Source organism: Syngnathus scovelli, unplaced genomic scaffold (assembly GCF_024217435.2).
Source record: "Syngnathus scovelli strain Florida unplaced genomic scaffold, RoL_Ssco_1.2 HiC_scaffold_333, whole genome shotgun sequence".
Lineage (NCBI taxonomy): Eukaryota > Metazoa > Chordata > Actinopteri > Syngnathiformes > Syngnathidae > Syngnathus > Syngnathus scovelli.
In genome coordinates, this window is record NW_026061427.1 from 1 (window position 1) to 12,500 (window position 12,500).

The window sequence follows — 12,500 nt, forward strand, 5'->3', positions numbered from 1 at the left end:
ACGGGACCCCAATTGGCCCGCGGACCAGCCGGCGGGACCCCCGTGACCGCCTATCCGCCTTGGCCGGTTCCCCGGCCGGCCACGGATGGCGAGAATCCGGCCTCCTCGCCCGGAGCGCTCGTCGGCTTCGGCGAAAAATGCACTAAGTGCCAAACCCCATTCATTTACAATAGCGTGTCCGCCAGAGGGCGCAGTTCCCCCCGCGGACCGGCCGGCGGGACCTCCGTGACCGCCTATCCGCCTGGCGGTGGCTGCGGGCCGGCGCGAATTCCGGGCCGCGACCGCTAACTTACGGGACCCCGATTGGCCCGCGGACCAGCCGGCGGGACCTCCGTGACCGCCTATCCGCCTGCGCTGGTTCCCCGGCCGGCGCGAATTCCGGGCCGCGACCGCTAACTTACGGGACCCCGATTGGCCCGCGGACCAGCCGGCGGGACCTCCGTGACCGCCTATCCGCCTGCGCTGGTTCCCCGGCCGGCGCGAATTCCGGGCCGCGACCGCTAACTTACGGGACCCCGATTGGCCCGCGGACCAGCCGGCGGGACCTCCGTGACCGCCTATCCGCCTGCGCTGGTTCCCCGGCCGGCGCGAATTCCGGGCCGCGACCGCTAACTTACGGGACCCCGATTGGCCCGCGGACCAGCCGGCGGGACCTCCGTGACCGCCTATCCGCCTGCGCTGGTTCCCCGGCCGGCGCGAATTCCGGGCCGCGACCGCTAACTTACGGGACCCCGATTGGCCCGCGGACCAGCCGGCGGGACCTCCGTGACCGCCTATCCGCCTGCGCTGGTTCCCCGGCCGGCGCGAATTCCGGGCCGCGACCGCTAATTTACGGGACCCCAATTGGCCCGCGGACCAGCCGGCGGGACCTCCGTGACCGCCTATCCGCCTTCGCTGGTTCCCCGGTCGGCGTGTATTCCGGGCCGCGGCCGCTCACTTACGGGACCAAAATTGGCCCGCGGACCAGCCGGCGGGACCTCCGTGACCGCCTATCCGCCTGCGCTGGTTCCCCGGCCGGCGTGGATTCCGGACCGCGACCGCTAAATTACGGGACCCAAATTGGCCCGCGGACCAGCCGGCGGGACATCCGTGACCGCCTATCCGCCTTCGCTGGTTCCCCGGTCGGCCACAGATGACGAATATTCGGCCTCTCGCTCTGGAAGTCCTGCCGACTTAGCCGAAAATTTTCTAAGTGCCATCGGCTCTCGCTCGGAAAAGTGTCCGCCTCGTCTGGTTCCCCAGCTCGGCCTCAGAATTCGAAAATTCGGCCTCTCTGAGGTACCAGGGGTGGGCTTTATGTACTTGGTCCCCCCAGTTAGTGTACTCATCACTTTACCCCCCTTTCGCAAAATATAGTCGGCACGTATGTGCAGAACTGTTTATTTTCATTTTAAAAATTTTCTAAGTGCCAGCGGAAGCTGTCACACGAACTGTCCGAGCTACCACGGTGCCCATCCCGGGCAGTGACGGCAAAAGGCCGATGTGTGTTTGATGGAAGTCTGAATAATTTCTAAGTGCCAACGGCTCAACCGCCGTAAAGTGTCCGCCTCGGCTGGTTCTCCCGGTCGGCCCGAACGAGCGAAAATTCGGCCTCTTCCCCTGGAGGTCCGGAACATTTTGGCGAATATTTTCAAAGTGCCAACGGCTGTTGCGCCGTAAAGTGTCCGCCTCGGCTGGTTCTCCCGGTCGGCCCGAACGAGCGAAAATTCGGCCTCTTCCCCTGGAGGTCCGGAACATTTTGGCGAATATTTTCAAAGTGCCAACGGCTGTTGCGCCGTAAAGTGTCCGACCCGGCCGGTTCCTCCGGTCGGCCCGAACGAGCGAAAATTCGGCCTCTTCCCCTGGAGGTCCGGAACATTTTGGCGAATATTTTCAAAGTGCCAACGGCTGTTGCGCCGTAAAGTGTCCGACCCGGCCGGTTCCTCCGGTCGGCCCGAACGAGCGAAAATTCGGCCTCTTCCCCTGGAGGTCCGGAACATTTTGGCGAATATTTTCAAAGTGCCAACGGCTGTTGCGCCGTAACGTGTCCGACCCGGCCGGTTCCTCCGGTCGGCCCGAACGAGCGAAAATTCGGCCTCTTCCCCTGGAGGTCCGGAACATTTTGGCGAATATTTTCAAAGTGCCAACGGCTGTTGCGCCGTAACGTGTCCGACCCGGCTGGTTCCTCCGGTCGGCTTGAACGAGCGAAAATTCGGCCTCTTCCCCTGGAGGTCCGGAACATTTTGGCGAATATTTTCAAAGTGCCAACGGCTGTTGCGCCGTAACGTGTCCGACCCGGCTGGTTCCTCCGGTCGGCTTGAACGAGCGAAAATTCGGCCTCTTCCCCTGGAGGTCCGGAACATTTTGGCGAATATTTTCAAAGTGCCAACGGCTGTTGCGCCGTAACGTGTCCGACCCGGCCGGTTCCTCCGGTCGGCCCGAACGAGCGAAAATTCGGCCTCTTCCCCTGGAGGTCCGGAACATTTTGGCGAATATTTTCAAAGTGCCAACGGCTGTTGCGCCGTAACGTGTCCGACCCGGCTGGTTCCTCCGGTCGGCTTGAACGAGCGAAAATTCGGCCTCTTCCCCTGGAGGTCCGGAACATTTTGGCGAATATTTTCAAAGTGCCAACGGCTGTTGCGCCGTAACGTGTCCGACCCGGCTGGTTCCTCCGGTCGGCTTGAACGAGCGAAAATTCGGCCTCTTCCCCTGGAGGTCCGGAACATTTTGGCGAATATTTTCAAAGTGCCAACGGCTGTTGCGCCGTAACGTGTCCGACCCGGCCGGTTCCTCCGGTCGGCCCGAACGAGCGAAAATTCGGCCTCTTCCCCTGGAGGTCCGGAACATTTTGGCGAATATTTTCAAAGTGCCAACGGCTGTTGCGCCGTAACGTGTCCGACCCGGCTGGTTCCTCCGGTCGGCCCGAACGAGCGAAAATTCGGCCTCTTCCCCTGGAGGTCCGGACGACTTTGGCGAATATTTTCTAAGTGCGAACGGCTGTTGCGCCGTAACGTGTCCGACCCGGCCGGTTCCTCCGGTCGGCCCGAACGAGCGAAAATTCGGCCTCTTCCCCTGGAGGTCCTGTGAAGTTTAACGAATATTTTCTAAGTGCGAACGGCTGTTGCGCCGTAACGTGTCCGACCCGGCCGGTTCCTCCGGTCGGCCCGAACGAGCGAAAATTCGGCCTCTTCCCCTGGAGGTCCGGACGACTTTGACGAATATTTTCTAAGTGCCAACGGCTGTTCCGCCGTAACGTGTCCGACCCGGCCGGTTCCTCCGGTCGGCCTGAACAAGTGAAAATTCGGCCTCTTCCCCTGGAGGTCCGGAACATTTTGGCGAATATTTTCTAAGTGCCATCGGCTCTTCCGCCGTAAGGTGTCCGACCCGGCCGGTTCCTCCGGTCGGCCTGAACGAGCGAAAATTCGGCCTCTTCCCCTGGAGGTCCTGTCAAGTTTAACGAATATTTTCTAAGTGCCATCGGCTCTTCCGCCGTAATGTGTCCGACTCGGCCGGTTCCTCCGGTCGGCCTGAACGAGCGAAAATTCGGCCTCTTCCCCTGGAGGTCCTGTCAAGTTTAACGAATATTTTCTAAGTGCCATCGGCTCTTCCGCCGTAAGGTGTCCGACTCGGCCGGTTCCTCCGGTCGGCCTGAACGAGCGAAAATTCGGCCTCTTCCCCTGGAGGTCCTGTCAAGTTTAACGAATATTTTCTAAGTGCCATCGGCTCTTCCGCCGTAAGGTGTCCGACTCGGCCGGTTCCTCCGGTCGGCCTGAACGAGCGAAAATTCGGCCTCTTCCCCTGGAGGTCCTGTCAAGTTTAACGAATATTTTCTAAGTGCCATCGGCTCTTCCGCCGTAAGGTGTCCGACTCGGCCGGTTCCTCCGGTCGGCCTGAACAAGTGAAAATTCGGCCTCTTCCCCTGGAGGTCCGGAACATTTTGGCGAATATTTTCTAAGTGCCATCGGCTCTTCCGCCGTAAGGTGTCCGACTCGGCCGGTTCCTCCGGTCGGCCTGAACGAGCGAAAATTCGGCCTCTTCCCCTGGAGGTCCTGTCAAGTTTAACGAATATTTTCTAAGTGCCATCGGCTCTTCCGCCGTAAAGCGTCCGACTCGGCTGGTTCCCGATGTCGGCCAGAACAAGTGGAAATTCGGCCTCTTCCCCTGGAGGTCAGTTGAAGTTTAACGAATATTTTCTAAGTGCCAACGGCTGCTCCGCCGTAAAGCGTCCGACTCGGCTGGTTCCCGATGTCGGCCAGAACAAGTGAAAATTCGGCCTCTTCCCCTGGAGGTCCGTTCAAGATTAACGAATATTTCCTAAGTGCCAACGGCTGCTCCGCCGTAAAGCGTCCGACTCGGCTGGTTCCCGATGTCGGCCAGAACAAGTGAAAATTCGGCCTCTTCCCCTGGAGGTCCGTTCAAGATTAACGAATATTTTCTAAGTGCCAACGGCTCTTGCGCCGAAAAGCGTCCGCCTCGGCTGGTTCCCGCGGTCGGACACAAAATGTGTCAATTCGGCCTCTCTGAGGTACCAGGGGTAGGCTTTATGTACTTGGTCCCCCCAGTTAGTGTACTCATCACTTTACCCCCCTTTCGCAAAATATAGTCGGCACGTATGTGCAGAACTGTTTATTTTCATTTTAAAAATTGTCTAAGTGCCAGCGGAAGCTGTCACACGAACTGTCCGAGCTACCACGGTGCCCATCCCGGGCAGTGACGGCAAAAGGCCGATGTGTGTTTGATGGAAGTCTGAATAATTTCTAAGTGCCAACGGCTCAACCGCCGTAAAGTGTCCGCCTCGGCCGGTTCTCCCGGTCGGCCCGAACGAGCGAAAATTCGGCCTCTTTCCCTGGAGGTCCGGAACATTTTGGCGAATATTTTCTAAGTGCCAACGGGTGCTCCGCCGTAAAGTGTCCGCCTCGGCTGGTTCCCCCGGTCGGCCAGAACAAGTGAAAATTCGGCCTCTTCCCCTGGAGGTCCGGAACATTTTGGCGAATATTTCCTAAGTGCCAACGGCTCAACCGCCGTAAAGTGTCCGCCTCGGCCGGTTCTCCCGGTCGGCCCGAACGAGCGAAAATTCGGCCTCTTTCCCTGGAGGTCCGGAACATTTTGGCGAATATTTTCTAAGTGCCAACGGGTGCTCCGCCGTAAAGTGTCCGCCTCGGCCGGTTCCCCCGGTCGGCCAGAACAAGTGAAAATTCGGCCTCTTCCCCTGGAGGTCCGGAACATTTTGGCGAATATTTCCTAAGTGCCAACGGCTGCTCCGCCGTAAAGTGTCCGCCTCGGCCGGTTCACCCGGTCGGCCAGAACAAGTGAAAAATCGGCCTCTTCCCCTGGAAGTCCGGCCGAGTTAAGGTAAATATTTCCTAAGTGCCAACGGCTGCTCAGCCTTAAAGTGTCCGACTCGGCTGGTTCCCGATGTCGGCCAGAACAAGTGAAAATCCGGCCTCTTCCCCTGGAAGTCCGGCCGAGTTAAGGCAAATATTTCCTAAGTGCCAACGGCTGCTCCGCCGTAAAGTGTCCGACTCGGCTGGTTCCCGATGTCGGCCAGAACAAGTGAAAATCCGGCCTCTTCCCCTGGAAGTCCGGCCAAGTTCGGCGAATATTTCCTAAGTGCTAACGGCTGCTCCGCCGTAAAGAGACCGACTCGGCTGGTTCCCGATGTCGGCCAGAACAAGTGAAAATTCGGCCTCTTCCCCTGGAGGTCAGTTGAAGTTTAACGAATATTTCCTAAGTGCCAACGGCTGCTCCGCCGTAAAGTGTCCGACTCGGCTGGTTCCCGATGTCGGCCAGAACGAGTGAATATTCGGCCTCTTCCCCTGGAGGTCCGGAACATTTTGGCGAATATTTCCTAAGTGCCAACGGCTGTTCCGCCGTAAAGAGTCCGACTCGGCTGGTTCCCGATGTCGGCCAGAACAAGTGAAAAATCGGCCTCTTCCCCTGGAAGTCCGGCCGAGTTAAGGCAAATATTTCCTAAGTGCCAACGGCTGTTCCGCCGTAAAGGGTCCGACTCGGCTGGTTCCCGATGTCGGCCAGAACAAGTGAAAAATCGGCCTCTTCCCCTGGAAGTCCGGCCGAGTTAAGGCAAATATTTCCTAAGTGCCAACGGCTGCTCCGCCGTAAAGCGTCCGACTCGGCTGGTTCCCGATGTCGGCCAGAATAAGTGGAAATTCGGCCTCTTCCCCTGGAGGTCCGTTCAAGATTAACGAATATTTTCTAAGTGCCAACGGCTGCTCCGCCGAAAAGCGTCCGACTCGGCTGGTTCCCGATGTCGGCCAGAACAAGTGAAAATTCGGCCTCTTCCCCTGGAGGTCAGTTGAAGTTTAACGAATATTTTCTAAGTGCCAACGGCTGTTCCGCCGTAAAGAGTCCGACTCGGCTGGTTCCCGATGTCGGCCAGAACAAGTGAAAATTCGGCCTCTTCCCCTGGAGGTCAGTTGAAGTTTAACGAATATTTTCTAAGTGCCAACGGCTGTTCCGCCGTAAAGAGTCCGACTCGGCTGGTTCCCGATGTCGGCCAGAACAAGTGAAAATTCGGCCTCTTCCCCTGGAAGTCCGGCCGAGTTAAGGCAAATATTTCCTAAGTGCCAACGGCTGTTCCGCCGTAAAGAGTCCGACTCGGCTGGTTCCCGATGTCGGCCAGAACAAGTGAAAAATCGGCCTCTTCCCCTGGAAGTCCGGCCGAGTTAAGGCAAATATTTCCCAAGTGCCAACGGCTGTTCCGCCGTAAAGGGTCCGACTCGGCTGGTTCCCGATGTCGGCCAGAACAAGTGAAAAATCGGCCTCTTCCCCTGGAAGTCCGGCCAAGTTCGGCGAATATTTCCTAAGTGCCAACGGCTGTTCCGCCGTAAAGAGTCCGACTCGGCTGGTTCCCGATGTCGGCCAGAACAAGTGAAAATTCGGCCTCTTCCCCTGGAAGTCCGGCCGAGTTAAGGCAAATATTTCCTAAGTGCCAACGGCTGTTCCGCCGTAAAGAGTCCGACTCGGCTGGTTCCCGATGTCGGCCAGAACAAGTGAAAAATCGGCCTCTTCCCCTGGAAGTCCGGCCAAGTTCGGCGAATATTTCCTAAGTGCCAACGGCTGTTCCGCCGTAAAGAGTCCGACTCGGCTGGTTCCCGATGTCGGCCAGAACAAGTGAAAATTCGGCCTCTTCCCCTGGAAGTCCGGCCGAGTTAAGGCAAATATTTCCTAAGTGCCAACGGCTGTTCCGCCGTAAAGAGTCCGACTCGGCTGGTTCCCGATGTCGGCCAGAACAAGTGAAAATCCGGCCTCTTCCCCTGGAAGTCCGGCCGAGTTAAGGCGAATATTTCCTAAGTGCCAACGGCTGCTCAGCCTTAAAGTGTCCGACTCGGCTGGTTCCCGATGTCGGCCAGAACAAGTGAAAATCCGGCCTCTTCCCCTGGAAGTCCGGCCGAGTTAAGGCGAATATTTCCTAAGTGCCAACGGCTGCTCAGCCTTAAAGTGTCCGACTCGGCCGGTTCCCGATGTCGGCCAGAACAAGTGAAAATCCGGCCTCTTCCCCTGGAAGTCCGGCCGAGTTAAGGCAAATATTTCCTAAGTGCCAACGGCTGTTCCGCCGTAAAGGGTCCGACTCGGCTGGTTCCCGATGTCGGCCAGAACAAGTGAAAAATCGGCCTCTTCCCCTGGAAGTCCGGCCGAGTTCGGCGAATATTTCCTAAGTGCCAACGGCTGTTCCGCCGTAAAGAGTCCGACTCGGCTGGTTCCCGATGTCGGCCAGAACAAGTGAAAATCCGGCCTCTTCCCCTGGAAGTCCGGCCGAGTTAAGGCGAATATTTCCTAAGTGCCAACGGCTGCTCCGCCGTAAAGCGTCCGACTCGGCTGGTTCCCGATGTCGGCCAGAATAAGTGGAAATTCGGCCTCTTCCCCTGGAGGTCAGTTGAAGTTTAACGAATATTTTCTAAGTGCCAACGGCTGCTCCGCCTTAAAGCGTCCGACTCGGCTGGTTCCCGATGTCGGCCAGAACAAGTGAAAATTCGGCCTCTTCCCCTGGAGGTCCGTTCAAGTTTGGGGAATATTTTCTAAGTGCCAACGGCTGCTCCGCCTTAAAGCGTCCGACTCGGCTGGTTCCCGATGTCGGCCAGAACAGGTGAAAATTCGGCCTCTTCCCCTGGAGGTCCGTTCAAGTTTGGCGAATATTTTCTAAGTGCCAACGGCTGCTCCGCCTTAAAGTGTCCGACTCGGCTGGTTCCCGATGTCGGGCAGAACAAGTGACAATTCGGCCTCTTCCCCTGGAAGTCCGGCCGAGTTTGGCGAATATTTTCTAAGTGCCAACGGCTGCTCCGCCGTAAAGAGTCCGACTCGGCTGGTTCCCGATGTCGGCCAGAAAAAGTGACAATTCGGCCTCTTCCCCTGGAGGTCCTTTGAAGTTTAGCGAATATTTTCTAAGTGCCAACGGCTCTTGCGCCGAAAAGCGTCCGCCTCGGCTGGTTCCCGCGGTCGGCCGTAATAGGCGAAAATTCGGCCTCTTCCCCTGGAGCGACCTCCAAATTTGGGCGAAATTTTTTCTAAGTGCCTAAAGGTACCAGGGGTTTGGGTACCAGGGGTGCATTACCAACTGGTCTTTTGTCAACCCATGTACTTTTTCTAGAGTACATGGGTTGGTCCCCCCACTTAGTGTACTCATCACTTTACCCCCCTTTCGCAAAATATAGTCAGAACGAGCATGGGGGACGCAATTGTTTTCCATGCAAATCAATTGGGCCTGGTCCGAGCGCTGGTAACGGCCGCCAGCAAGCGTCCCCTGCTCGGATAGCAGAACTGAAGAAGGCACGGCACTTCCAGAGAGAGAGAGAAAATTTTCTAAGTGCCACATTTCTCAAAAATTTTCAAAGTGCCACATCTCTCAAAAAATTTCTAAGTGCCACATCTCTCAAAAAATTTCTAAGTGCCACATCTCTCAAAAACTTTCAAAGTGCCACATCTCTCAAAAACTTTCAAAGTGCCACATCTCTGAAAAACTTTCTAAGTGCCACGTCTCTGAAAAATTTTCTAAGTGCCACAGCACGGCTGTGAAATATTCAAAGTCCTACAGGCATTGGCAGAATGCGCGGACGGCCGTCTGCTCCCGGCGGCCGCCGCGAAGCTACTACCCCCTCCCGGGGACGGCTGTCTGCTCCCGGCAGCCGTCCTTACCCCCCTCCCCCGTTTGCACCGCCTGAAGTTAGACCCGCCTTGGTAGGGCCCCCACCGGCCCCGGCTCGCCGGCGTTGGGTGGACGGTTCCTGCCCACTTGCGGGTCCCGGTCGCTTGGCAACCGACCGGGGAGGACCAGCCGCCTCCTTAAACACAGGCTGGAAGGGAAATCCGGTCAAGCTACGGAGGACCGGCCGCCTCCTTAAACACAGGCCGGAAGGGAAATCCGATCAAGCTACGGAGGACCGGTCGCCTCCCTAAACACAGGCCGGGCAAAAATCTGCGAATGGGCCCGTCAAGGGTAGTGGGTCATCCAAGGTGGGAGGTACCGGCCGCCTCCTTAAACACAGGCCGGGCAAAAATCTGCGAATGGCCCGTCAAGGGTTGTTGGTCATCCAAGGAGGGAGGTACCGGCCGCCTCCTTAAACACAGGCCGGGCAAAAATCTGCGAATGGCCCGTCAAGGGTTGTTGGTCATCCAAGGAGGGAGGTACCGGCCGCCTCCTTAAACACAGGCCGGGCAAAAATCTGCGAATGGCCCGTCAAGGGTTGTTGGTCATCCAAGGAGGGAGGTACCGGCCGCCTCCTTAAACACAGGCCGGGCAAAAATCTGCGAACGGCCCGTCAAGGGTTCTGTCTCATCCAAGAAAGGGGTACCGGCCGCCTCAGAGGCCGGAGCGAAGGGGGCGAAAGGCTGTCGATGGGGAAGGATCGGGGCCACGGCTAATCTAGCGATGCCCGCGTCGGGCGGTCACTCCGACGAATGAGCGGGGCCGAATCCGGCGCGAGGCGGCCTTCAGGCACGTGGTTCGAGACGACCTCACCCGGCTCTAGCCCGGAGGATCGGAGGCAACGGCCGTCTCCTTAAGCTAAGGCCGGACGAAAATCTGCGGATGCGGTCCATCCAAGGCAGACGGAGGTACCGGCCGCCTCGGTAAATAAAGCCCGGGCAAAAATCTGCGAACGGCCCGTCAAGGGTTCTGTCTCATCCAAGAAAGGGGTACCGGCCGCCTCAGAGGCCGGAGCGAAGGGGGCGAAAGGCTGTCGATGGGGAAGGATCGGGGCCACGGCTAATCTAGCGATGCCCGCGTCGGGCGGTCACTCCGACGAATGAGCGGGGCCGAATCCGGCGTAGGCGGCCTTCAGGCACGTGGTTCGAGACGACCTCACCCGGCTCTAGCCCGGAGGATCGGAGGCAACGGCCGTCTCCTTAAGCTAAGGCCGGACGAAAATCTGCGGATGCGGTCCATCCAAGGCAGACGGAGGTACCGGCCGCCTCGGTAAATAAAGCCCGGGCAAAAATCTGCGAACGGCCCGTCAAGGGTTCTCTCTCATCCAAGAAAGGGGTACCGGCCGCCTCAGAGGCCGGAGCGAAGGGGGCGAAAGGCTGTCGATGGGGAAGGATCGGGGCCACGGCTAATCTAGCGATGCCCGCGTCGGGCGGTCACTCCGACGAATGAGCGGGGCCGAATCCGGCGTAGGCGGCCTTCAGGCACGTGGTTCGAGACGACCTCACCCGGCTCTAGCCCGGAGGATCGGAGGCAACGGCCGTCTCCTTAAGCTAAGGCCGGACGAAAATCTGCGGATGCGGTCCATCCAAGGCAGACGGAGGTACCGGCCGCCTCGGTAAATAAAGCCCGGGCAAAAATCTGCGAACGGCCCGTCAAGGGTTCTGTCTCATCCAAGAAAGGGGTACCGGCCGCCTCAGAGGCCGGAGCGAAGGGGGCGAAAGGCTGTCGATGGGGAAGGATCGGGGCCACGGCTAATCTAGCGATGCCCGCGTCGGGCGGTCACTCCGACGAATGAGCGGGGCCGAATCCGGCGTAGGCGGCCTTCAGGCACGTGGTTCGAGACGACCTCACCCGGCTCTAGCCCGGAGGATCGGAGGCAACGGCCGTCTCCTTAAGCTAAGGCCGGACGAAAATCTGCGGATGCGGTCCATCCAAGGCAGACGGAGGTACCGGCCGCCTCGGTAAACAAAGCCCGGGCAAAAATCTGCGAATGGTCCGTCAAGGATTCTGGCTCATCCAAGGTGGGGGTACCGGCCGCCTCTATTAACAGGCCGGAGTACAGGGGGCGAAAGGCTGTCGATGGGGAAGGATCGGGGCCACGGCTAATCTAGCGATGCCCGCGTCGGGCGGTCACTCCGACGAATGAGCGGGGCCGAATCCGGCGCGAGGCGGCCTTCAGGCACGTGGTTCGAGACGACCTCACCCGGCTCTAGCCCGGAGCGAATATCATCTCCAAGGTGTGGAGGCAACGGCCGTCTCCTTAAGCTAAGGCCGGACGAAAATCTGCGGATGCGGTCCATCCAAGGCAGACGGAGGTACCGGCCGCCTCGGTAAACAGAGGCCGGGCGAAAATCTGCGAATGGTCCGTTAAGGATTCTCTCTCATCCAAGGAAGGGGTACCGGCCGCCTCTATTAACAGGCCGGAGCACAGGGGGCGAAAGGCTGTCGATGGGGAAGGATCGGGGCCACGGCTAATCTAGCGATGCCCGCGTCGGGCGGTCACTCCGACGAATGAGCGGGGCCGAATCCGGCGCGAGGCGGCCTTCAGGCACGTGGTTCGAGACGACCTCACCCGGCTCTAGCCCGGAGCGAAAAAACAACACTCTTATAACCTGACCGACATGCGCCCATGACCCGCCTTGGTAGGGCCCCCACCGGCCCCGGCTACCGCCGGCGTTGGGTGGACGGTTCCTCCCCACTTGCGGGTCGCACTCCAGCGCTACGGCCGCCGCGCGAGCGCGCGCCCCGCGCCGCCCGCGCAGGCCTAGCGCGAACCGTACGGCAGCGAAACCGAGACGCCCCGGCTCAACCTCACCCAGAGGCCATCCACGGAGGCCGAGCGCGCGATCCGACTTGCGGCACGCCACGTGGGCGTCCGCCGGCCGCGCCGGTCGACCGCGAAACCGATTTCTCAAAGACCAAGCCCGAGTCCCAACCTCCGCACATATCCGCACACGCCTTCCCGACCACCGCGAAGCGGGAGGCGTCTATCGTGGCCGCCGGGGCGTATGACCCCTCCGCGTGAGGCGTGCGGGCTCGGGGGGGCCGCAACGACCGAGTCTGACTCGGACGGGGCGCAGCTTCCCTCCCGGTCGCAGCATCAGCGCCGAACGCGCGACGTCACCAGCCCCCCGGAACGGTTCGTCGGGAGCGCGGCAATGGCCCACATCTCACCTCGCCAGCCGGCCGCAGCGGGCCGCGCCGAACCGAGTCTGACTCGGGGTGCGCACAGTCCCGTCTGGGTCACGGAGGCGACGAGCTGTGACCGCCACCGTCGCCCCTTCGTCCTTCCGGATCCCCCCAGCGCCGGCAAAACTCCGCATCCTGGCCGCATCGCGTGACCGGGCGGGCCGCAACGACC